A 26,078-nucleotide genomic window follows, 5' to 3' on the forward strand; every position below is an offset into this window, starting at 1 on the left:
TTTTCCCCACCGGTTTTTGTTTGTTTTTTTGTTTTTTTGGTTTTTTTTTTGCACTTTACTCCTTTGCCAATCAGGGAAGAATAAAAAGTGAAAACTCCATAACAGGCTCAATCCTACATTGAAGAAAAGGGAAACATGGAGCTAACATTTTCCGAGTATCTCCTTCAGTCCTCACAACTTCATTTTGCAGAAAGAGCCACAGAGTGGCTAAGTAACTTAACTGAGGTCGTTCAGCTGGAAAGCGCAGCCTGGGATGCAAACCCACCCCCGCCCGCTCCAAAGCCCATGAACGATCTCCCCACCGCACGCCGCCTCACTGCCGATGGGCAGAAGCTACTGGACGTCCACTTGAATCGACTGGTTGATTAAACGTGGGCACAGCAGGTAACAAGTGCTGTGTGGGACTGCGCCAACCTGCCACCGCCGGACCCTCCCGGCAGGGTCACAGTATACAAAATAACAAAGCGTCTGAGGGCTTGGGTCCATGCTTGTCCACGCTATTCAGCCTCTTCTGCACCGAAGACCCTCCCCTCAGGCGGCCTTGGCTCCCTTCATCTCCACCTCCCCTTCCCCGCCAGGAAGTCTGAGCACCAGCCTCAGGAAAATGTCAACCAGACCTGGCCAAGCATATGCCTGTGTCATTGGCACCACAGGGAGCTCCAACAGTCAGGAGGTGGAAGAACCCGGTGCCAGGGGCGGGGCAGATGGCATCTCATCAGTGCTGCCACTGCTCTGAGAACCCTCAAACCTACACTTGGCTCCCTCTCCGAGATGAGGGCTGCCCACGAGCCTTCATCCCTCCCCCCGTCCATGGCAACCCACCCAGCCCGCGAGGCCGTGCCAACCCATGAGCTGGCGGAGACACTACCGCGGCGCCATCCCCTCTGCCACCTGCCTGTTGTCACTCTTCATTGAGCATCGCTGGCCTTCCATGGGGCTGCGCTCCCTGGCTCCAGGCTTCCAATCTGCTCTCTGGGAGGCTGACAGAGGCCCGGTAGGGCTGGGGGAGGCCTCCCTTCCTCACTCCCACCAGCTCCTTGCCCAGGGCCTGGATGTTGGAACAAGTGCTAGGAACCCAGATGGTAATTGTTGCCATCTAATTATGCATGCATATGAGATTAGCCAAAAGCATTTGACGGTCTCCTGCAGGCTCCGGCAGATCAAACGGAGAGGCGCGCGGGTTCGAGGATTACTCCAGCAGGGTAGCGGCTGACAAGACTGCCTGCTGCCACTCCAGCAGCCATGGGCAGGCCTATCTTATCCCCTCAGACCCCTCACTCTTCACCTGAGGGAAGGCGAGGAGTTGGGGCCAGCAGGGCAGGCGCTGGCATCCTCCAAGCTTCATGGCTCTTGGCCTTTCCCTAACTGTGACCTGCCAGTCACAATATTGAAAACCTTGAGCTTTACTGGGATAGAAGCAAAGGATTTGTGGGTTCCAAAAATGGCAATTATATGCTCATGGGGAATTCTGTTCCTGTCCTAATAACCGTTAAGAAGTCCCATGTTCCTCCGAGACGACCATCTCTGACTTGCCAGTTGATAACCCCTTATCTAGAAGGAAACTTCAACCCATGCAGCATTTTTTTGCAGTTAACTGGGAGCTATTACTGCCTTCGCCTGGCCAGGTTTCCTGAAGCTTAGAGACTCTGTTTGGTTTTATTTTCTTTCTGGAACCTAAGGTACTTAGCACATGCTTTGTACACATTAGGGACTTGAGACATGTTTATTGAGCTCAGTTTCACAATTCTAGTCAGCTGGTTATCTACTCTGACAGGTACCATGCTAGAAACAGAGATACAGACATGAACACACCCAGCTCCTGCCCTGGAAGATTCTCATCTAACCCACTAACATTTAATCGTGAATGACTGTAGAAAGGGGAGAGGGATCCCCAAGAAGGAAAAAGGAAGAAGGTGGCAACTGAAGGTAGAACGTGGAATGAATTATTGTAACAGGAAGTGTTTCGGCGAGGCACCAGCAGGATTCCACATTTACATCGCCACGTGTACCACTGTACCCACTGTGTGTGAAGCAGGGGATTTGCAGGTATGAGGGTCTCTGATCTCAAGGACTGGACAAGAAAGCTGAGGGAACAGGACTTGTACGTACAAACATAGCATTGCTCCCTGTGCTCATCAGTTAAGAAGCAAGAGAATGGCTTGGAGAAAGCCCTGTTGACCACAGCAGTCAGACTTCCTTCTCCTTTCCCTCCTCTTCCCTTCCTCTGGGTCTCCAGATCGGATGTTGGCCCTGCTTCTCCCACCTCCCCCAGCAGCGTGACTGCCTTCCAGCCACAGGGAAGTGGGTGTGTCAGACTGTAGATCACCATGGAAGGGCTGACACCTCGTGGGTAATGAAGAGAGAAAATGCATCAGGGATGTTTAGGGGAGATGACAGCTGATCACAGAGGCCTCCTTCTTGCCCAGATGTATTTTGTCAACTGATCACTCAGCCGACTGGAGAGGGAGCTCAATCAAGCCCCCTGGGTGCTCTGGAGAGACGGGGGCTCTTTTGATCCCAGACACGCTTAACTCTGGTCTGAGCCACACTCCCGCTGCTCCCCAGGCTGCGTGGCACGAGGAGGGGACAGGCTTCCTTTGAAGCTCATCCTGGGACAGGGCAGAGCTTCCTTTCCCTGCAGAAACATGACTGCGGCAAGCTGTGGATGTGTTTGGAAATCAAATCCCCTGAGAGCAGGGACGATGCTCTCTCTGACCAGGGTCCCATGGCTTTGGGCATGGCCCTGACTTTTCCAGGGCTCCTCCAGCCTGCATAGACAACAACAGCAGAACCATGTACCTTGAAAAGCCACCAAATCTCTCTGACCTTCAGCCTCATTATCTGCAAAACAGGGATTATTCTGTATTTTCTTACCTCTAAGATACCATGGATTGTAAGACCCATCATTGGTTTATTTTACCACTAAGAAAACAAATAAATGCTACCAATTAAACTATGACATGCCATCAATTGTAAGACCCAGCCCGATGTCAGAGATGTTAGAGTGAGAAAAAAATGTCAGCATGGAAATGTATGAGATGTGATAGCAATAATTCTCACTGCACGAGGTTTAGGAGGGGATCAAGCGAGCTGAGGAGCACAGCGTGCTTTGTAAACGATGAAACACTGTGGGGCCAAGGTCGGCCGTACCGGGTGCCTCTGGGAGCATCTCTCGGCCTTTCAGACTGCGTAGGCACATCCTTCACGGGCGGTCTTGAGGCTTACATATAAAGCACGGCTCCCAGTGCCTGATTAGTGGCTGTCACTGTTACATTCTGCCCAGAATGGTCCCTTATCCGTGGAGTGGGGAGAATAAACCACGTCCTAGGGTTGTCACAAGGGTTAAGAGATCACCTGGGTAATGGATTCGTACTGGGCATGAGGTATAGTAGGTCTTCAAAAACATCAGTTCCTTCTAATTCCTTCTGAGTGCTTATCACATTCTGCCATTTCGTATATTTACGTGTGTGCTTCTGTCTCTTATTCTTAATGGCACAAGGACTGTGATTTATGCCCGTTTAGCAGAGGCAGGGTGGAATTGTAGCCATAAAATGGGTTTTAGAGTTGGACAGAAAGACCTGGGTTCAAATCCAGACCCACTGCTTACTCATCGGCAGTGTGACCTTGGATAAATTACTTCATGTAGTTAAGCCTCCATTCTTTCATCTAAAAACATCATCTCTAAAAATACTCCAGTGGAAGAACCTGGCTCATGAAACACCATTAGGAATATCTGTTGGGTGCATGAATCTAGAGGCAAGAGAGAAGCTGTCCCCTGCCTTGGCTTCCTTCCCAACTGCCCAAGCAAAAACCCGGTCACGCTTGACTTCTCTTCTCTCTTACCTCCTCACCTGATTAGCCACCAAATCTGGTCGTGCTGTCTCCTTAATAGTTAAGAATTTCTTTCTCACTATTGTCTCACTCATCAAACCTTAACCCAGGCCACCAGCCTTTCTAGGTTGAATTCCCACGAGAGCCGCCTACATGATCTTCTGTAGCAGAAGCTGTTGGTTGCCTCCCCAACTTTTTGGCTCAGGCATCCACCTCTCTTCCACATGGCACAAAGGTACGTCTGGATTCATCAAAGCCAATTGTGGTAAACTCATTCCCCTTGCCAGTGATTCACTTAGGAAAGGGGCAGGGGACCCAAACCCGGCCAATGAGGAATAAGAGGACATCTGCTGGGGAGCTTTGAGGAACGGCTTCCTCGCTGGTAAAGAGAGACACACAGAAAGAGATGTGGCCTCCTGTTCTACCAGAGGCTGTCCTGTCTGTGCGGGAAGCCATCTCACACCCGCAGGGGTCACAGCCAACATGCTGGGGACCACGGAGGAGAAAGATGGGAAGACCTGGGTTCTCAATGGCATGACGGAGCTGCCCAATTAGCCAAGCCCAGACACTCCCCGATGCCCTGCTTCTCTCCCATGAGATGAATGTTCTCCTATGATCTAAACCAGTTTAGTCCGGGTTCTCTCTGACTTGGGGCATCATAACTAAAGCAGCTTCCCACCTATAGTCTCAACTTCTGAAATCACTCCCCACAACCCCACACTGGAGGGATCTGGTGGCAAATCTGGCCAGGTCAGCCTTCCTGTGGCTTCTCTTTGACCTCAATTTCAAGTCCCAATTTCTCAGTATGGCTCACGATGCTCTTCATGATGTAGCCTTGGCTTCCTCTATAGCCCCACATCCTTTGTCTTCTCCCTCCCCAGGGCCCTCTGGCCCCTGTGACCCCTAACATTGCTACAATCTACTCGCAACCAATTGGGCAAGGCATGTAACTGTTCCGTCCTCAATTTGCTCATCTGTCAAATGGGAAGAATAACAACACCTACCACATAAAACTGCTGTGCAAATGAAATGAGTTACTTAGGACTAAAGGACTGGGACCCAGGTTAATTTGTGAAGTGCTACGTAAATGTTGCTACTGCTGCTGATGTTATTAGTAGCAGTAATAGTAGTATTTCCCCAAATGTACCTTTTCCTAGCCTTCGTTTTTCTTTTCACTGCCTGGAGTGGAAGACAAGGCCCTAGAGGATGGAGAGTCACAGGCTAGAAGGAGACTGAGTCCCTGAACCACCACATAGAAAAGCTGCCCATGGACATGCTGAGCTATTACGTGCACAAGAAATAAATCCTAATACAAATTTGTTTGTTACAGCAGCTCTCACTCCCCTGACTAATAGAGATGCCCCCACCGTGTGCTCCCCATTTACCCTGTCATAATCCCCTTCCGGTAATTGGCATGCTGTGTTGCCATTGTCAGTTGCATCTTCCTCCTCCCTCCCTAACCAGAGCAGAAATGAGTCAAGTTCAAGTTCACTTTTGAATACAGGTTGAACTGGGTGTCCTCTCAAAAGACATGTCAAAGTCCTAGCCCACAGTATCTCAGAATGTGACCTCATTTGAAAATAGGGTCACTGATGATGCAATTAGTTAAGATGATGTCATATAAGAGCAGAGTGGTCCCCGAAGACAATATGACTGCTGTCCCCATGAGCAGAGAGAGATTTGGAAGCAGGCGTGCACAGAGGGATGCCAGCGTGAAGATGCACTGACACGCGGGGAGAAGGCCATGTGATGATGGAGGCAGAGATGGGAGTGATGTGGCTGCAAGCCAAGGAATGAACGTTAAGGACTGCCGGCCACCACCAGAAGCTGGAAGAGGCCAAGGAGGATTCAACCCAGAGGAAATACAGCCCAGCCAACACCTGGATTTGGAAATTTCTAGCTTCCAGAACAAGAGACTCCATTTCTGTCTTTTTAAGCCACCTGGTTTGAAAACAAAGTCCACATCGGATAACAGTCTCAGAACCGGAGCTGGAACTTTATCCATATTGGCAGAAGGAAGCCAGGAAGGAAAGGAGGAAAGAGGGAAAGAGGGAAGAAAATGAAACTGCCTTTGACCCCTTGGTCTCCTTTGAGACAGTTGCCAGGGACTTTTTTAGGCTCTGGGTTATGGGAAGAGACGATTCCTTGCAGGAACCATGATGCACTTGGGCTGGGTGCATTTTCCTAAAAGAGAAAGTGAGTGATGCTGAGGAAACGTTCCCTTCAGATAACAAAGCGACACGAGGCTGTAAAGCTAGACTATCCCAAAGGCCCCATAAGCTTGGAGAGAGAATGAAACACTGCTTAAAAAAAATATTATAGGAGGCAGAATTGTATAATTTCTCTTAAGTGTCTTCTGGGCACCAACAGCCTATAAATAGACACTGCATCTGGTGTGGAAACTGTCTTGGTGGGGAGACTGGAGAACACGGTGATGTTCACAGACTGGCTACAGGCTCTGGACCTTCCCAGATCCATCCAGACTTGGGGAGTGGGGATAGGCTGTGGCAAAGGGCTGAGGGCTGCCCTGAGTGCCCTGCGAGGGAAGCTGCCGGGGCAGGGGTAAGGCAGAGTCTGCACGGTGGCCTGGCTGACCTAGGGGGCAGCAGGGGAAGAACAGCCCCCTCCCCACCCCCATGGTTAATGATGCCCTGCTGGGAGAGGTGGGGCTGCACCAGTCTCCTATCACTGCTGTAGCAAATCACCACACACTTAGTGGCTTAAAGCAACACAGATTTATTATCTCACAGTTCTGCAAGTCAGAAGTTCAAAACGGGTTTCACTGGGCTAAAACCAAGATGTCAGCAGAGCTGCATTTCCTTCTGGAAGTTCTACGGGAGAATCTGTTCCCTGGCTTTCTGCAGCTTCTAGAAGCTGTCACCCCCCTAGCTCCTTCACCCTCAAAGTCAAGCATTGTGTCAAGTCCTTCTCACGCTGCCATCTCTCTTGTTCTCCTTCTTCTGCTTCTTTGTCTACCTTTAAGAGCCCTGATGATTACATTGGAGCCAACTGAATAATCCAGAATAATCTCCTATTCTAAGGTCAGCTATTTAGACGCCTTGATTCCATGTGTAATTTGAATTCCCCTTCGCCATGTTAAATAACGTATTCGCAGATTCCGGGAATGGAGTGTAGACATCTTTGGTGGTGGTTGGGGAACATTATTCTGCCTACCAGTCTGCCCTCTGATCTCCAAAAATTCATACCCATCCTACAAGTGAAACACAAATGCATTCACCCCACTGCTGGTACCAAACTCTACATTAGTTAGGGTTTAACCATAGAAGCAGAACTAGCAGGAGGTAGATATTAAGAGATTTATTGCAAGGAATTGTCTTACAAGACTGTAGGTTCTGGATAGGCAAGCCTGAAATCTTTAGGGCGGGCTGGAACTCTCGGCCACAGCCAGCAGCTGCTGCCCATGGATGGAATGTCTACCTCTCTAAGGGAATCCTCAGCTCTGCTTTAAAGTGCCTTTCAACGGACTGAATCAGGCCTGCCCAGATGATCTAAGACAACCTCCTACTTAAAGTCACCTGATTATGGATTTTAATCACATCTACATTAGACTTTCACAGCAACACCTAGGTTAGTGTTTGATTGAATAACTGGGGACGGTAGCCCAGCTAAGCTGACACATCAAAGAGACCATCACACGGACGGAGGCAGCTCCCTAAGGACCCAGTCCTCTACCTCAATCTGGTCACCACAAGCTCCTGTAAACCTGGAATGGATGAGAATTCCTGAGGACGGGCCTCTCCATGGAGTTCAGTGGGCCTGGGGAGCCCTAGAAACTCATTCTGCTGCTCTGCTCCACTGTTCCCAGAGATTAGAAGCTGCTAAGAACAAAGGCCAGGGTTTTGTATTTATTCTGTGTCTAGCAGGACCTACGCTAGTGTTCCTTGCACAGGAGATACTCAGGGGATGTTGGTGGGAGGAATTTTGTCTTCGTTGAATAAATATTCTCCCTGTTCCTAACCTGCCAACCGACTGTGGCAGCTATAAATTTGACTGTATTTCCAGCTACTAATTCAGCTGTTGGGGGAATACGGTGTCGTATATGGCTAGGTGGCATTGATGGGATAATGGGAAATCATCCTAGGAGTGGGAGTGGGTGGGTGACAATGAAACACAGGCATAGATTAGAGGATGAAGCCATGGCATCTCTTTGTAGAGACATACACAAGCAGAAAAGAGCCCCGTCTGGCTGCATCAGGGTGAATATTGATTTGTCTACAGACAAGCATCCTCAGGATGGCCTGACAGCCTGGGAGTCTTGTTCCTGCATGTTCAAATTGCTGGGAAATCCAGGATGCCCTTGGCATCAAGGGCACAGAGAAGGGCCTGATGGGCCGGCCCTTGGAAAACATTTTGTCCTAATCCCTTGTGTTATAGAGACTCAGAGAGGAACAGTGATTTCCTTAAAGGCACACGGCCAGCCATGGGTGGACAGACCTGGAATGAGAAGCCCAGGCTTGTCATTTGATGCACTTGTCACTTTTCACTACACCATTGTGTCAACTTCAGTGACGTCACGTACCAGGATACTGAGAACTCGATCTATGCATCTAGAAGGGTGAGGCGTATTTCTCCAAAGCTCACTGCTAACATTCACTGGTGGAAAATCCAAACAGTGACTTAAAGATGGCTCTTGCATCTTCCCCTTCAAGGATTTCCAAAGGCATGTCCAATAAGCATGACTTAAGAAAAGTTCTCACGACTTAAGAAAAGCTCCTTGTCCATTCTCTTCAACTAAGTTACCTCCCTGAAATCCACCCACTGCTGAAGTCCTGGAGCCCTCCCTGCTTTCACAGGATCATTGGATACATGTGACTGACAGGTCTGAGCCATCTCATGGAACCCAAACCCAAGTGAAAACATTGACATCACATGCGAGGGGTTCAGAACAGGTCTCCAGGATGTGCCACTTTGGTACGTGGATGATTTTGAGCTAAAGGCAACTGAGACCTGGTGGACTCAAAAGAAAGTACTGCCCTTCGGTCGTCTAGAAGAATTTGAATTGGGGATTTTTCCTGGAAAAAAAGGAGTTATTACCAGAGATAAACTTTATCTAGGTGGGTCCCTATTATGGTAGGGCAAACATCTAATTATCCAACATCTGCTCCTCTTCTTCATACACCCTGTGAATGACCTGCCTGTCCTTGAGAGCCCCAGGCCCCTCTCCTATTCCCTAGCTCAGAATGATCTATAGACCCCAATTTACCTCTCTGTATCTGAAGCTCTTATGTTTGTGGGGTCTCTGACCCACTTATGTATGTAGGGTTCCTGTACATACAAATTAAAATTGGTTTTTCCTCCTGCTAATCTGTCTTATGTCGTTTTAATTATTCAAGCAGCCAAAAGAATCAAAGGAGAGAGCAAAGGGAGATTTTCCCCTTCCCCAAATATGCAACTGGACCATGAACGAGAACAATTCATGGATGTAATCCTAATATTTTTGTTTCCCACTGTCCCTTTACGAGTTATTCAATGGGGGCTGTTTTCCCTTTGCCCGTGGTTGTAATCTTGGTCCTGGGCATGTTCCACAGCTGGGTAGCTATGATGAACAGAGTTCTAAGGGGGCCTCTAAGATTGCAGCCCCCTGGTGCACACGTCCTGTAAAATCCCCTCCTCTTGAGCGTGGGCAGGACCTGTGAATATGCTGGGATAGTTACTCCCTTGCATATGTCACATTGCATGAGACTCTTTCGTAGCAGACTGGATGAAAACTCTCCTGCTAGGAGCTGAGGATCCAAGCCAACTGACAGCAAGAAAATGGGGATCTCAGTCCTACAGCCCCAGGAACTGAATTCTGCCAATGGTTGGGAAGAGGATCCCAAGATTCAGATGAGAACACAGCCCAGCAGACACCTTAATTTCAGCCTTGTGAGACCCTGAGCAGAGAACCCAGCCAAGCTATGCCCAGAATCCTCCCCTATGGAAACTGCAAGATAATAAATGCGTATTGCTTTAAGCCACTAAGTTTGTGGTAATGTGTTACACAGCAGTAGAAAATGAATGAAGTAGCTTCCTAGCATTCTTTCTATCCAAGCATAAAGAGAAAATAATGTTTGTATAGTACAAGATACATTGGGCAAAGATACCCAAAGCTGGGGGCACTGCCCTGGGGCTGGAACATCCCCCAGGCCCCAGTCAGTCACTCTGAAAGCTGAGGGGCTCCATGTCTACTCCCACCTGTCAAGAAGCTCTGAAATAGAAAGTCCCATTTGCACTTCGAGCTGTAAACACAATCTCAGTTCAGATGTTTGAACATTTGGCAATAATCCATTTGATTTGGTGTTGAAATCAAGTAGGACCCTGGGGGGGCCCTCCTGGCTATAAAAGTCCCTCTGTGTCCCCCGTTTTTGTTTGTAGAAACAGGTTTAGTCTCCTAGGCATTCCCTGAGTTCCAAAGAGCAGGCACAAGCAGTTACTAATTAGGGAAGTGAGGGAATGCAGAAACAATGGGAAAGCAGTTAAGCAAGAAAAGTAATGATAATAGTTCAGGGATAAAACAGAATCCTAGTTCCTCAAGGACTATACATAACAATCTGATGCCTATCTCTGAGTTGTTCTGCAGAAAATAAGACCACTCCCCAACCGTTCCCACCCAGATGGAGGACAGAGACCTCAAGCTGACTCCAAGCTGTGGACCCCAACTGGTTGGAACCAGAAGTTTGATGATTTAAGATTCCTGAAACACCACCCTGTTATCTCACCACCAACCAATCAGAAGAAATTCATCCACTCTCTGACCCTCACTACAAACTTTGTCTTTAAAAACCCTTCCTTGAAAGCCATCGGGAAGCTCAGGTCGTTTGAGCATGAGCTGCCCGTTCTCCTTGCTTGGTGCCTGCAATAAACGCTGTACTTTCCTGCACTACAGCCTGGTGTCAGCAGACTGGCTTTGCTGTGCAGCGGACTAGTGGACTCAAGTTCAGTTCGGTAACAGTGTCACATCTTTCTCCCACTCCAGCAGGATCCTGCTGCCTCCAAAACACTCTCACTGAGAAGGGGAAGCAAGGTTCTCTCCTGTGGTCCAGCAATGGCATTCCATTGTCGGTGACACCGACTCCGCATCCTCCTTATCCCACTCAGAATGCCTCATGGCCACCGCCAGGCCTTTCTTGGGAGTGCCCGCCTTGTACCAGGGCGCAAAGATTCTGGGAGGCCAGGGCCCTTCAACCTCTGTTCCCACACTGCTTAGTTGAGGTTCCTGAGGAGGCAAGCTCCACTCTGGGTGCTCAGGCAAGAACCCCTCTCCTAGGGACCCGTCAGGCCTGTCTGGGCTCCTGTCAACACTGCAGCCTGGGCTCAGTGGATGCAGTGCTAAGCCCCTTCCCAGGGGCCCAACAGTTTCGGTTTAAACTTTAATCAAGTTCCCTCTGATGCTCCCTCCTCCGCTCCACCTCACCCCCTGGTTGAAATCTTATCTCTTTTTGGGCTGAGAAAGAGAACTGTTATTCTCCACAGTCTGGTTTATGATATAAAATCTGTGCTCTGAGCCCTCTGGCTTTGGCTTTTGATATTTAAAGCCAAGCTTTTGAAATTCAAAAATACCCTTTTTTCTCTCAAGCACCTTGCCCTTAGAATTGAAATCTGTGGCTCTCAATACCATTGCCTCTACAATAGATTTACAAAAGGCTACTTAAGAGCTCAAAAGCCAGGAAAGGGACTCTTTGTTCTCTCTGAATGGTCCCTACCCTAAGGGCGATGCGCAGAGATGTGCTACTGTCACTGGAGCGTTGAGGCGGAGAAGTGAGGGGGTTAAAGAATTGGAAAGGCACGAGTTTATATCAAAATTTTACTGCGAGGCATTTATAAAGTGCTGAGGTGTGTTTCCCTAAGGCTTAACTAGGTGTGGTTTTCATGACTCGGTCCAGCAAAAGTACTAATAAAAGCAAGCAGCAGTGCCTTTATAAATACGGGCGCAGAATAGTCGACAGGTAAATTTATTGTTTATTTATGAGCATTTGCTAACTTGAACTTTTTGAAATAAAATTCATATTTTATGGCAAGACAAGAAAAAATTTAAACATGACAAATTCTTCTCTGCCCTTTGGCTTCCTCTCCGCGCACTGTGCATGGTGCATCTGCATTATGCATGGACCAAACCGCCCCCATCGGCAGGAAGACCCACTCAGCCATAAAGGGCAACATTCTCCTAGCATCAACAAGACAACTCCTTAAAAGATAACATTCCTTCTTGATCTTGTACGGGGCCACATGACCCATCAGGATGACGCTTAGATCTGGATTATGTAAACTGTCAATAATACGTCATTTGATGTACAGCCCTCTGTCTCAAAAAACTTACAAAACTGTGCCTTTATTTCTAACTGGCTAACAGCTCAGAGCTTTCTAAGATGCTTTCTTTAATTCTAATTTGGCTAGAATTAAATTTTCGATTTCTTTCCTTAGATTGGCTGATTAATTTTTTGTCCATAACTTTTTGAAAATAATCTTAGAATTTCTACAATGTGCAAATTTAAACACATCACATATTTTATATTTGAAGGAAGACATAGAAATATTTGTAAGAATCCACACGTAATAGGCAACTAATTTTTGACAAAGGTGTAAAGGCAATCTAGTTGAGAAAGGGTAGTCTTTTCAACAAACAGTACTGGGACAACTGGATATCCATATTTTAAAATATTAACTTCTATCCATAGAACCACCACTTACAAAAATTAACTCAAAATGAATGATAGTCCTAAATGTAAAACCTAAAACTATAAAACTTCTGGAAGAAAATATGAGTAAATCCTTGTGAAATTAGAGTAGGCAAAGATTTTTTTTGATATGACATTAGAAACACTACTCATTTAAAAAAAAAGATACATTGAATTTCATCAAAATTAAAATTATCTGTTCTTCAAAAGACCCCATTGAATAAAAAGATAAGTCATGGACAAGGAGACAGTCTTAGACTATATCTCATAAAGGACTTGGATCCAGGATTAGTAAGTAGCTTTAAAAATTCAATAATTCTACAAACAACACAATTTTTTCAAATGAGCAAAAGATTTGAAGACACTTCACCAAAGGAGAAATATGGATGGCAAATAAGCACATGAAAAGATGTTCAAGGTCATTGGTCATTAGGAAATGTAAATTAAAACCACAATGAGATACCACTAACAGAGTGACTAACATGAAAAAGGCTGACCACATGAAGTATTGGTAGGGAGCTCTCAGACATTGCTGTTGGGGATGTAAATGGTACAACCACTTGGAAAAATATTTTGACAGTTTCTTAAAAAGTCATACATACACCTACCGAGTGGCCCAGCCATTTCTCTCTTAGGTATTTGCCCAAGAGAAAGGAAAGCAGATATCCATACAAAGCCTCTTATATGAATGTCCTTAGCAGCTTTATCTGTACTAGCCTCAAATTGGAAACAACCCAAATGTTCATCATCTGGAGAATGATGGATAAACAAACTGTGGTATATCCAGACAATGGAATACTACTCAGTAATAAAAAGGAATGAACTATGGATACCGTGGATTAATCTTATGTTGAGTGAAAGACACTAGAGAAAAAAAGAATACTCACTGTATGACTCCATTTATATATAATTATAAAAGTGCAAACTGATCTCTGGTGACAGAAAGCAGATCCATGGTGTGCCTGTGGGGAGAGTGGACAAAAGGGATAGAGGGGGACAGACAGGGGCAGGAAGGATGGATTACAAAAGGGCATGAGGAAATCTGGGGGAGAGGGTGAAGGATATGTTTACTATCCTAATTATGGTGATGATTTCACAGGTAAAGAGATATGTCAAAACTTACCAAATTGTACATTTTAATAGGTGTAGTTCCTTGCGTGTCATTATTCTTCCATAAGCTGTTTAAAAGATTTGTTTATAAAAACGTGTGTTTTGGTGTCTGTCACTGTTAGAAGTGACAGACTTCTAACAATCAGGGACAGACTTCTAGCACAATTCAAACACACCTTCCAAAACCTCAACTTAGTCACATGCAGCCGCATGTAGATCACAAAGATTCTCCTGTTGACCTCATTGACTGCTGTACATAAAATGAACATTTTTTATACGTGCTCACAATAAAATATATATTTAATTTTTAAAATATTAATATCTTATCAATAACTATTAAGACCTGTGAATTTTATGGCAGAGACATCAGTAGACGTCTAATCCTTCCCGCTGTGTTTTAAATGATCTATAGTCTGAGTGCGTGGGGAGGTATTGGTGAGAATGAACATCTTCATGTAAAACGTGGAGCCCCAAATCGCATAGAGCTACAGGAGGAAAGAGTGAGAAAGGAGAAAAACTGCAGAGAGGAGGCCAGGATGGGGGGAGGAAGGGAAGGTGAGAATATTACTGAGCCCCACAGAACCTTCAGGAGTAACAGTCCCAACGCCTATAAACTATACCTGCTGTCTGCGGGCATGTGCTTTATTTGCTGTCTCAGTTCATCCTTAAAACCCTACGAGGTAAGTCCTGCTCTTAAACCCCTTAAAAGGTGCGGAGACTGGCATCTGATAGAAAATTTAAGTAACTTGCCTTAGGTTAGAAGTCACAAGAGTGGAGGAGTTTCCAGCTGTATTGGTTTCCTATTGTTATTCGGTGCCTGTACCAATTTAGTGGCTAAAAAACAAATTCCTTCTTTCACAGTTCTAGAGGTCAGAAGTCCAAAGTGAGTCTTGTGGGGCTAAAATGATGTGCTGCGTTCCTTCTAAAGGCTCCAAGGGAGGATCTGTTCTTTGCCTCTTTAAGCTTCTTGAGGCTGCCCTCACTCCTTGGCTTGTGGCTGCACCCTTCCAATTTCTGCTTTCCTCACACATGGCCTTCTGCTCCCTTTGACTCTCCTGCCTTCCTCTTATGAGGACCCTTGTGACTATATTGGGCTCTTACAAAAAAGAAACAAGAGGTCCAAAATAAAGTCATTTTCCCCCATGACAACAAATCAGGATTTAACTTCAGTTTCAACCTCTGCCGTGAACGTGGCCTTTAAACAGACAACCTGACCAGCTCCGGCAAGATGGTCTGCATCTCCCTGTCCCCCAAGAGAAGACGGCCTGGCCTGAAACAATTCTTCATTTTCTCTTACTGATAACTTCCCTGCCCCACCACCCTTCTGCCTGTAAAAACCTTCCATTCGGTACAACTCCTCAGAGCACTACTCTACCACTTGTTAGGTAGGTTCACGAATTGCTTAATAAAGCCACATAGACCAGATTTACTCTGTAGAATTTTATTTTTTGACAGAGCCCACCTGGATAATTTCTCCATCTCAGAGGCTTGATCTAATCAGAGGCAAATTCCCTTTTACCAGGTAAGGAGAGGTAGCCACAGGTTCTGGGGATTAGGACACAGACATCTCTGAGAGCATCGTCTGTCTACCACACCAAGCCTGGTTGATATGACTCCCTCGACCAAGAGGGAAGGCCCTTGCTGACCAGTCCCAATCCCCCTTCCCCGCACCACCTTCTCTCACTCCCTCCCCACAGGTGGCCCTGCAGCCAGACCTCACAACCTGGAAGCCTGTGGCATTTGGGTACTGAGTTCATCCCTGCACTGGGTTTGTGTGAGCTCCTTAGGCTGGAATCATGTCTCACTCATCTGTGTAGTCCCTGCAGCCCAGGACATGGAGCCCTGCACACAGAGGGGCTTCGTGGGTGTTTATTTGGCACCTAAGTGGATCAATGGATGGATATAAGCCAGGACTCAGGTAACGCGTCCTCTGAATACACTGGTCCCAGAACACACTGGTCCTCCCAGAGCCCCATGAGCCCAGGACCAAGGCGGCAGCCCTGCCCCGGAGCAGCACTGACGCTACCTAATGCCCATGGCCAGGCTCAGTGTGTCTGCTCAGAGCTCCTTTAACTTAGATCTTAGGCTCAAATGAACAGATGACATAAATAAGGGAAGGGATGGAGAACTCAAGACAGAAAGCAGGTGAGGGATTCGAGGCTGATGGGATCTGGTCCCTGCAGCCGCATGGCTGAGAAAGGCAGGGCACAGAGGCTCAGTGTGGGGACATGTTGTCTCTGACTGATTCAGGCTCCTAGTCAGCCCTCTCCTGCCATTTGGGGCCCGGTGAGACTTTGCAGCTGGAGCCACCAGCCCCCGGGAGTGTAGTGGCCACTCGCCCAAAATGGTTCTCAGAACGAGTAGACAATGACACCACACTGCTATGGACTGAATGTGGACACTGCTCCCCTCCACCACCAAATTTATATGTTGAAATGCTGCCCCTCAATGTGATAGCATTTGGAGGTGGGGCTTTGGGAGGTGATTAGGAGATGAGGGCAAAGCCCTCGTGAATGGGGTTGGTACCCTTATAAAAGAGGCCCCAGAGAGCTCCCGCACGCCGTCCACCATGTTGATGACGTGGTCAGAAGACGGCCATCTATGAAGCAGAAAGTGGGCTCTCACCAGACACCAGCTCTGTGGGCGCCATGATCTTGGAATTCCCAGCTTCCATATGGATGTTTGCTGTTTAAGCCACCCAGTCTATGGTATTTTTGTTACAGCATCTCAAACAGATTAAGACACCGCACAGAGCTAACGTGTTTATTCCACCTACAAGGAACGCAAAGCCCAGGGAAGGGGAGGCCCCAGGCATCAGTGGCACCACCACCATTTTCATCAACCAACATTTATTGACACGGTGGGCAAAAGGCACCAACTTATATACTGGCTCATCTACTCCCAATCCCTGTGCACACAGACAAGTGTGTGTGTGTGTGTGTGTGTGCGCATGCTGCAGCCCCTGTAGGGTTGGAAATAAAAGCCCTCAATATTCTTCAAGACAGCCCTGAGTTTCCATCTCTTGTTGATTAAATCCATTACTTTGCTTCTCTACCTCCTCTGTGGACAAATGTGTTTAAGGCCAGAGATTTACCTTCGAACAAAATATAAGGCAATGGCTCTTAAACAAAAACACTTCAAGAGCTCCTCCAAAGAACATGTGAGTATTGGGAACCGAGGACTTGGGAACGGTTCTGGCCAACTGTTTGCATTTCCCTGAGTGATGATGCTTTTTCTGTTCCCGGTACACAGTAGATAAGAGAAATGGATTAAGAGGGAAAAGAAAATGAGAACCCTTGGATGACTCTCCACCTCCTCATTAGTCAGAGTCTCACACATGGCCTGGAACAGTATACATTTCCACCCTTAGTCGCCCTCCACCTAATAGAACTTTAGGAATCTATGCTAATAGCAAACAAAGACGGCTTTCGGTATCAGGCACTGGGGACTTGATAGAGCATCGCATCTTTCTCTTGAGCTGTTTGACAGTAGCCTCCATCCTGTGGATCCGCAGGGTTGTTCATACTAAACAGTGGACCATGACCACAGGGGTAGACAGGGGGAGAACAGACAAACCTAGGGGGCACCATTCACAACATTCACACTGCGGGCATGCAGACTTGTGTATTCACTGTGCCAATTTTCCAGCAGATGGCAGTGATGGGTCTTGAAGAGGGAGCGCCCTTGCTGATACATTGCACCAGGACCCTACGAGCTAGGAGCTGGGATACCCAGAGAGTCTGGATCCCCTACATGACCTTGGGTTCTTTTCTTCAGAGAAATGGTGCTGGGAATCCAAAGATGGTCAGAGGGCCAGATCATCTCACCCTGTGTCCCTGTGATATGCCCACTGTGCAAGCCTCGGTTTGGGATAGAACAGTGACCTGGATTTGATGAAGGCAAACTGAGCAGATGAGGGGATTCTAATGTCCACCCTGGGTCTGAGCACGTCCCATGCAGGGAAGAGTGGGGAAGGAATGCCTTTCTCACTGCTGTGTCCCCAGAACCCAGCCTAGTGCCTGATTCAGAAGGAGTGCACAGTACAAGTTAGTTGAGGGAAGGAATGAATGAGTGAATGAATGAATTCTCCCCAGCCACCTGTGGAGTACGGGTGAGTGTGTGCTTTTCTATCATCTCTTCCTTCACCACCCCCTGGTGCTGCCTTCGATGCCATAGCTCACTCAGTCCAGCTGTCTGTCCACCTCTCGGCAGAATCAATTTATCCAACCTATTTGCAGGTCTGAAATTCAATCACTGGCTTCCTCCTCAGAAGGCTGCTATTCCAACAGGACTTCCCAGGGCCAGGCTGGAGCCCGAGGCTGGTTTAGCTGGGTGTGGCCCTGCCTCTCTCCTCCCGCACTGCCCCGGCTCTGCAGGAGAAATCCGCAGATAAGGCACAAAGAAATCAGGTGAAAGTGTGGGCTGGGGCCAAGACACCGCTGCTGGGAATGACCAAGGGCAGACTGGCCTTGGACAGTCAGCTCACAGGGCTTAGGTAGAAGGGCTGGGGGCCCCGGTGTGGGGCCTCAGGTGCAGCGGGCTCCATCCGCTCTGCTTGACTCTCTAACAAGTCAAAATTCAGATTGGCCAGAGCTGTGAATGGGAGAATAATCAGACGAGAGGAGGTTGGGGGAGCCAGATCCCTGAGAGCCTTCTTTGTTAACCTGGCATGGTGTCTGCAGTGGCCCCGGGAGCGGGGTGTCTGCAGGGAGCAACAATAGGATTTGCAGCATTTGTGAGGACAAAGCGAGTTAGGGATAAGGGGATTGGCAAGGAGGGGACAATAAGGGATTTTGGCAGCCTGGAGACCATTTCTGAGCATTTAAGGCAAATTCTATCCTATTCCTTCTCCCCTAAGTGACAGACACACTTGGGTATAAAAGAAAGTTACAAATCATCCTTCATACTTCATGCTTCGGAAAGGATTTTCACATCCATCTCCTCATGTGATCCTGTAATACCGGGAAAAGTGAGGTCACTCTGCTCCACTTTATAGATGAGGAAACTGAGACCCAGGAGGTAAAACAGTTTGTCTAGAACAGTGTAATAAATACAGTTGCATCAAAAGCTTTCCATTTTCCCAACACTGTTTTTACATACATTACATGATGGTCTAAGGTGAGGGATCCTGCTGAGTGCTCACTGACATAGATTTGTACAGCTTTTCACCACATCTCCCTCTCTGCACAGAAGTAGCAAGTGTCCAAGCCAGGAGGGGTCCCCAAGGCTCTGAGAGCTGGCCCAGTGCCCTTGGCTCGGTGGACCACGCAGCCTGAGAGAGAGACCTCAGAAACTGCCCTCCAGAGTCTGGGGGAACCAAGCAGAACCTCCGTAACACACTAACCCTGGGCGGGGGGTCTGAGGTGAGTAGGTGTGGGCATATCGCATGCTAAGCACCATGCAGAGTTCGCTGGGGATTCCAAAACCTGCACTGTTGCCCCATCCCTCTCTGCTCCCTGCCTCCCAGACCCCGAGTCCTAGGGTGTCCTCAGGGGTGCACTTCCGGGGCCTCCCTGCTGGAAGCTGGGTCCTTCCTGCTGTTGGACACTCTGCTCCCCCATCACAGCAGGGGTAGGAGCCAGCTCTCTTGGATGCGCTGCTTAAACAGGAAAATAAATAATCCCACTTGGAATAGCAGCGGCAAACAGAGCCTTCTGTCTGAGGGCCTTTCTGCCATTGTCCCAGATACTGGGTACTGTCTCTACTAGAAATGTTTTTCTGGGGAGGGGGAAGGGCTAGGGAAGCGGAGATGGATGCTGTCCTTTTCCTTAAGAGGGTCTTTGTCGCTGTTATTTCCACCTTCCTCTGAGGGCTGAGAGCCCCTGCAGAGCTGTGCAGGCTGCTCAGTGCCATGGAGACAATTGCCATATCAGAGGGAGAGGATTATGGCTCCGGTGGGGAGGGAGGAGAAGGAGCGCCAGCCAGAGCCGGCGACTGACAAGAGGAGATGACAAGTCACTTAGGCCCCAGGTGGAGAGCCGGTGGCAGAGTGTGAGACGCAGAGACAGGTCTTGTCAATTCTGAAGGATTGCTGGTGTCACAGCAAACAACGCCCTCTTTAAAAAGGAGCTGACCCCCGGAAGTGGGGACACCTGGAAAGCAGCAGCCTGTGGGCTGCGGGGCTGGGGCTGGGGATGGGGATGGGTGGGGGGCAGGACTAAGTAAATGGTGGGAGGTTGTCCTGGTAACACAGCACTGATGGAGGCGGGACACGAAACAGACAAGGAGAGAAGGAGAAAAGAGGCAGGTCTGTGGGCCAAGGCAGAAGGAATGGGCCCTCCAGAAGGGCAGAAAAGAGACCCCCAAGGCCTGGGTATTCGGGACCAGAGGTTTGGATGGAACTTCATATCATAAGGGCTCAGTAAGCAATTGTTATAGAGGACGGCAACCTCATAGGTGAGTCCCAGGGCTCAATCAACTGACCAGGATGGGTTGTGAGCTGGCCTGGTGCCAAGCACCATGCGAGGCAACTTGTAGGACACAGCAAATATTACACGTGGCCCTGCCTTCCTGGTTGGCCACAAATCCACATATCAATGACGCATCCATGCCTGAGTTCTCTGGGCTCATGGGGTGTGGGTGGGCAGGGAGTGGCTAGGCCAGAGGCACCCCTCAGGAGAATGAGCAGTAGGAAAGAAGACAGAAGGGAAAGCTGGGTGGTCCCATGGAAACAATCTACTTAATTTCTCTGGACCTCAGTTTCCACATCTGTGCAATGGAGCACTGTACACCTCTCCCTGTAGGATGCTGCATCAAAGGTACTCTTCCAATATTTCCACCAAGGTCAAGCTACTTCTCCTCTGCAGCAGCAGGGAGCAGTCCCTGAGGTCCTTATCTCTTAGAATAGAAATACCTTGGGCCATGACTTGTTATCAAGCAGAGGAAGAAAGAAAACTATGGTAGTATCTTTGAGGATGCTGGCAACATCTTCCAGCAGCCCCCTCACTATGATCCCACCCCGCCACACCCAAAATAAACAGGGGAGACACGTATTCCAGGCTCTCCCTGACACATCTAATGGATATCAGATGGGAGCGGCGGCAAAGCAAATAGGAATCTAATCTATCCCCTCGTTCAGCCAAATGGAAACAGCAGGATATCCAGGGCTGAGCCTCTAGCTTCTGGCGGGGGACACAAAGAAGGAAAATGGAAACAGATTACAGTCAGTCTGATACCCAAATAACAAATAGGTGTCCCAGAGAGAAATTTGTGTTATTGATGTTCAGGAAGAGATCCACTGATTTCCTTGTCTGCTCTGCCTTGCCACTTTAATTGAGGAAGCTGCTAGTTAAAAGCCAAAGGGAAAAGAAAATGAAAGCAGGGACTTAAAGGCTGGCAGTCATCTGCTCCCCTGCACATACAATCACACGTCCACACCGCACACACTCTGTAATGAATTCTCCCAACGACCCAAAGTGTCAGTTGGAACTGGCCATTGATTGGGCACAGTTCATTTTCCCAGGGGTTGACAGGTGTCTGGGCTTCAAGACAGAAGGATTGCAGGGGAAGGAATAAGCTACCAGGCCTGGCACAGGGGAGCTGGGGCCCGGGGATGTCGGTTTCCGTAGAGAGGAGCTGAGATTGGCCTGGGGTTCAAGCAGAAAGGGGATGCGGCGTCCCAGAGGCTAGAGAGGGGCAATGGGATCTTAACAACAATGCTCGCAAAAATCTCAGCTCTGGAGCCAAAAAAATAGTAGAGGGAAGGGCAAACGAAGCAAAATTGTGGGAGGAAGGCAAACAGCTCAAAGGAAAAGACAGAAGAAAAGGTATTAAAAAGGGGGGACAAAGTGGCTAAGGCCCTCATGCCCCGCCAATCCTGGATGCTTCACCACCATCAGGACCGCAGTCTGCCTCTGAAGACACCAGGTAGAGGGGGATTTTTGTGATACTATGAATATAGTTTATAGATGTTGGTTTATCTTCATGACAGACCGGATAAATAATTTACTGGTCAGTAAAAGATCAAAGAAACTGCTAGAACACTGCAGCCTGAAACATCAAAACTTCTAATGTTTATACGGGAGCCGTACCGACCCTGCAAATTCACTGCTTAATGGGATAAGTTTACGGTCCTCTGCCCTGGTCCCCAAAAGGTAAAACCTTTAAGAAAAGCAGAATAAACAAAACACTGGGCTAAACAGACATCGGAACAGACATAATAAGAACAGAGCTGGAGTAAAGCAGCCGACAACACGACGTCGTTGAACTGTGGGAAGTTACAGTGCCCCAGTCCCTTCCTACCCCCCTCCCACCACCCACCCCGGCCACAAAGAACTTCAGGCAACAAATTACACGCGATTAACCTTCTGAAAATTCACTGGAGAGAAACCCCAGATCTGAGTGAGTGAAGCGTGAATGGTCCCAAATCCAGTCAAGGTAACACAGGTATTTTCCCAGGAGGACGAGATGTGACTGAAGCTAAGGTCTGGGAATCCCTGGGGGTAAGGCTGTACTAATAGGACAAAGTGCTGGGCCTGGATGCTGGAAAAAGAAGCCAGAAGCAAATCCTGCTCACTTCCACGCTGCCCGCTTCCTTCCTGCCTCAGCTCCGCCCTCGAGCTCAAGCCGTGTGTCCAAGCTCTGTCTCTCCACCCCCTGCAACATAGCTGCTTCTTGACCAACCTCAGCCTCAGGATGTGCACCCCACCAACAGATCTGGGGTGGAGGTCCTGGGACCCAGCCTGGGGCTGTAGGGGCAGGAATGCCAAGGTCCTAGGTAAGGGAGGACCTGAGCAAGGCTCTTTGAAGCAGAAGCTCAGGGCAAGGTCTATGGATGGTGATGGCCCAAGGGAACAAGTGTTTGTTGGGGTTCATCCAGCATTGGCTGAAAGGGAAGGATACCCCCAACATGAGTATTTCAGGCCCTAGAGAGGCATTTGTGACAGTGACAAAGGATCATTGGTTCACAGGGCCTCACAGGGCACTGGCTTCCACTAGCCCCCGATCTATGCTCAGCTGTGGACTGATGGGTCACTGTCCCGACCATCCTGGTACAAGGAGAAGCTCCAAAGAGCAGACAGAAGTCTGTCCACCAGAAGGAACGGCCCCTCTGTAAAGTGTTCTGTGTAAATAATTCTTCTGTCTCAGTCTCCTGTGATTAGCGTGAGTCAGCCGCCCGGGGGCCCAGTCACCTCTGAGGACCCTTGTCCTTCTTGCCCTAGACTTTTAACAGGACCCCTCTTGGCATCTGGGCGGGATGAGTCTTTTTGTGTGGGGCTGTCCTGCTCTTTGCAGGATGTTTAGATGATCCCTGGTCCCTACTCACGGATTATTGAGAGCCAGGAGCGGTCCTTAGTCGTCGAGACAACCAAAGTCCCGCATGTTTCTAAGCACGGCCTCTCCCGTGTGCAATACCGCCTTCCTAGTTGGGAACCACTGCTCAGACTACACCTAAGGAAGGAAAACGTGGAGCTAGACATGGCCAACCGGGAGACACAGATGCGGGAATAGACAGATAACAACAGATCAGACAGAAATGGGGACAGATAAACAATCCAGGGGGGCAGCCAGGACAGGCTAGGATACACCTCACACACTTCCGTAAATTGATACAATCAGCAAAATTGGCATTTTGTTCTTTTCTTTCCATGAGAGAGAGAGGTGAAGACACTTTTGAACCCAGCTGCCACCTTGACAGAGACAATCAGTCGTTGCCCAGTCCACCGAGGCTCCCCCAAACATCCCTTTGGGATTTGGAAACCCGATGAGATTAAACAGACGGAGCTGTCTTTCCCTTTTATTCTCCCTCCCGGCCTGCCCCTCTCCCACCACGCGGGCAGTCCCATCCCTAATGGAAGCCAATTGCTGACAGGTTAGTGGCAGGTGGCTCTGCTGTCTTCCTAAGTGGCTTCCGCCCACTCAGAGTAGGAGGCGGCCACCGACAGGGTCAGCAAGAGCGTCAGATCGCAAGTGAGCTGACCAGCAGCTCCGTTCATTAGAGCAACTCAATGAGGCGCTTCAGGCCCAGACTGCAGCTTCGGCTGGAGGGAGTCAGAGTGGAGGTCTCTGTGCCCACACTCACCCCTTCCCGCCTGGCTGGAAAAGGGTCCCTGGGAATGAGGCCAGCACTCCAGCCCTTTCCCCTGCCCTCCCAGGGCTCAGCCCCAGGAGAGTCCTGATCAAGGCGAGGGAGGGCCCAGGCATCAATGATATAGGGCCCTGTAGAGAGGGGACACAGGACTGCAGAAGAAGCAGCAATCTGCCTGCACCCTGCTTGGCCAGCTTTGTCTTTCTGTAGCATGAACCCAGAGCGGTCCCTGTATCACAGGCCCCCATCACTGCATCCCTGCACACACATCTGAGCTAGGCAATCAGCCGAAGGGCCCAGGGCCCAGTATTCCCAAAGGATGCTGAGAGGAGGCCCGAGGTGGAGTGCGTCGGCATGTGACCAGCACATGAGCCGTCTGGGTCCCTTCCCCTACTGTCACCTAAAATTAAAAGGGAAACCCCTTTCTTTCATCAGGACCATGGGAACGCAGCTCTGCTTTCACAGCCCGCCTCTCTTCTCCTCTGCTCCAAAACAGATCAACTCTGGCAGTCTGTGCTGCTACTGAGTGCAGCAAACCACTGCGCTGAATCTCCGGATCCCAGGGGTATGAACCACGTGTAAATATATAGCACAGAGACTGAGAATTACTATCGTTACCATTTACTGAGCACCCACCACCCGTGGTAGCCTCTGTGCCAAGCTCTTTATATACATTAATTTATTTGCCCCTAAGAACAATCCCATGAGTTCAGTACTACTGTTATTCCTCATTTTTAAGTCCAAGGCAACTGAGGCTCAGAGAGGCTGAATAACTTGCCAAGGGCCGCACATGTGCCGTGTTCTACTTTGTGGAGTGCCGTACATGGAGTAGAAGCTTAATAAATACTTCACAAACCGAGTCAAATACTCAATTTCGTCCCCAGTGACTCAACTCTCAAACCCCACCCTGCAGCCAAACCGGGCCAGCCAAGCTGTTTGTTTATTCAATAAATACTTACCGAGCACTTACTCAATTTTGTTCACTGCTGTGAGTGGAGACCCAAAAGGCAGTCACTGGAAAAGTTAATGGAAACATTCAACTAATAAAAAGTTAGCAACGTTTAACAGTAACTTGAATTCATTTCAAGGTTATCTGTTTCCACTTTGAGCTAATTAAATGTTAGTGAAATGGTGCGGAACTTCTTGACTACAGTGTAATGTAGCAAAAAGAACTCTGGATTTGAAGTCGGGGGTCCTGGGTTCCAGAACCTCAAGTCCCCACGTGAACAAAGCAAGCCTGACCTTTTCCAGCCTCTGTCTGCATTTCCAACTTAAGACTTCCCACATCACAGAGTCACCAACAGGACTCAGAGGGAAGATGCAGAGCAGCGAGATTTATGAACTTTAACGCTCCGGAAACACGTGAGATGGTATTCTTTTTTTGAAAGTTGAAAATTAGTCCACTGACAGTGCTTAAAATTTTTTTTGAAAGCAATAATGGGCAATTTGTCCATCAGCTCACAAATTTACTTGAAACAATTCGCTCTTTCCACATAATTTGCAGAATGGCAATATAACAATGTTGCTAGACTGACTACCATGTGAAGGATGTTTTAATTTGATGATAACAGAGAAAGGAAACCATCATTAAAATACGGCAGGACAGTGACATGGGTCAGCGCCAACAACCTGGTTGCTGTGTTTGCATCTCATTTGCGACAGTTTTCACACTTGGGGGTGTTTTGTAGGAATGGGGCACCTTTCTTTCAGTCCAACCAGACCACAAGCTCCTTGAGGGCAAGAACGGTATCCAGTATTTCCACTACCTTCTCCCCACCCCTCCCCCCTAAGCCTCCCATAGCCCAGCCCAGCACAGCTCTCCCTGGAAGGGAACGTGTGGGAAGGTTTATTGCATCGACCAGAATAACAAAGGAAGCATCCAATGCACCGTCAAGGGTCACACTCGATCGGAAATGCTAAAAACTTCACAGAGAGGTCTGGGATTTGATTAAGGTATCGATTGTTCAGGGGAAAAAAGCAAAGAAAGGAAGCTGAAGTCTTTGGAGTGAGGTGGTTACAGCGGATCAGCTGATCCTGTCCCATCACTGTGGGCAGTTGTGATTCTAATAATAATTGATACTCATGCAGTGATTCCTCTGTCCAACACTATGGTCAGCTCAGCTTATTCTCCCGACAACTGTCAAGTCCGGTGATTAATCCTGCTTCACAGATGAGGAAGCAGAAGCACAACAAGGTCAAGAAACCCGACCACACCCGTAAAACTAAACCCACAGCTGAAGGGTGGGCTGAGTTCGCACTGACCCGAAGCCCTGCGTTCTGGATCGCTATGTAGCCTGTCTCTGGATGCAGCAAGCAGAGCAAAAGTCATCTGAGTTTTTCCCCTCAAAATGAGCTCATTCTCCAACCTTCCAAAAGCAGAGAGAGCCAAAGAGGACAATGATTTGATTCTCATTCAGGTAAGTTCTGATTTGTGC

At 48.4% G+C, this 26,078-nt stretch overlaps 1 long non-coding RNA gene across 4 annotated transcripts in view; it reads right to left on the reverse strand.

The window, feature by feature from the left end:
- LOC123616445 (uncharacterized) overlaps window positions 1–26,078 on the reverse strand; it is a 189,752-nt gene that overhangs the window by 59,002 nt on the left and 104,672 nt on the right. For all 4 annotated transcript variants that reach the window (XR_012503770.1, XR_012503769.1, XR_012503767.1 and 1 more), the window contains one exon: window positions 24,603–24,657. This is a non-coding gene — a long non-coding RNA (uncharacterized LOC123616445). The remainder of the gene's footprint in view (window positions 1–24,602; window positions 24,658–26,078) is intronic.

The sequence above is a fragment of the Camelus bactrianus genome, chromosome 33 (assembly GCF_048773025.1).
Source record: "Camelus bactrianus isolate YW-2024 breed Bactrian camel chromosome 33, ASM4877302v1, whole genome shotgun sequence".
Taxonomy (NCBI): domain Eukaryota; kingdom Metazoa; phylum Chordata; class Mammalia; order Artiodactyla; family Camelidae; genus Camelus; species Camelus bactrianus.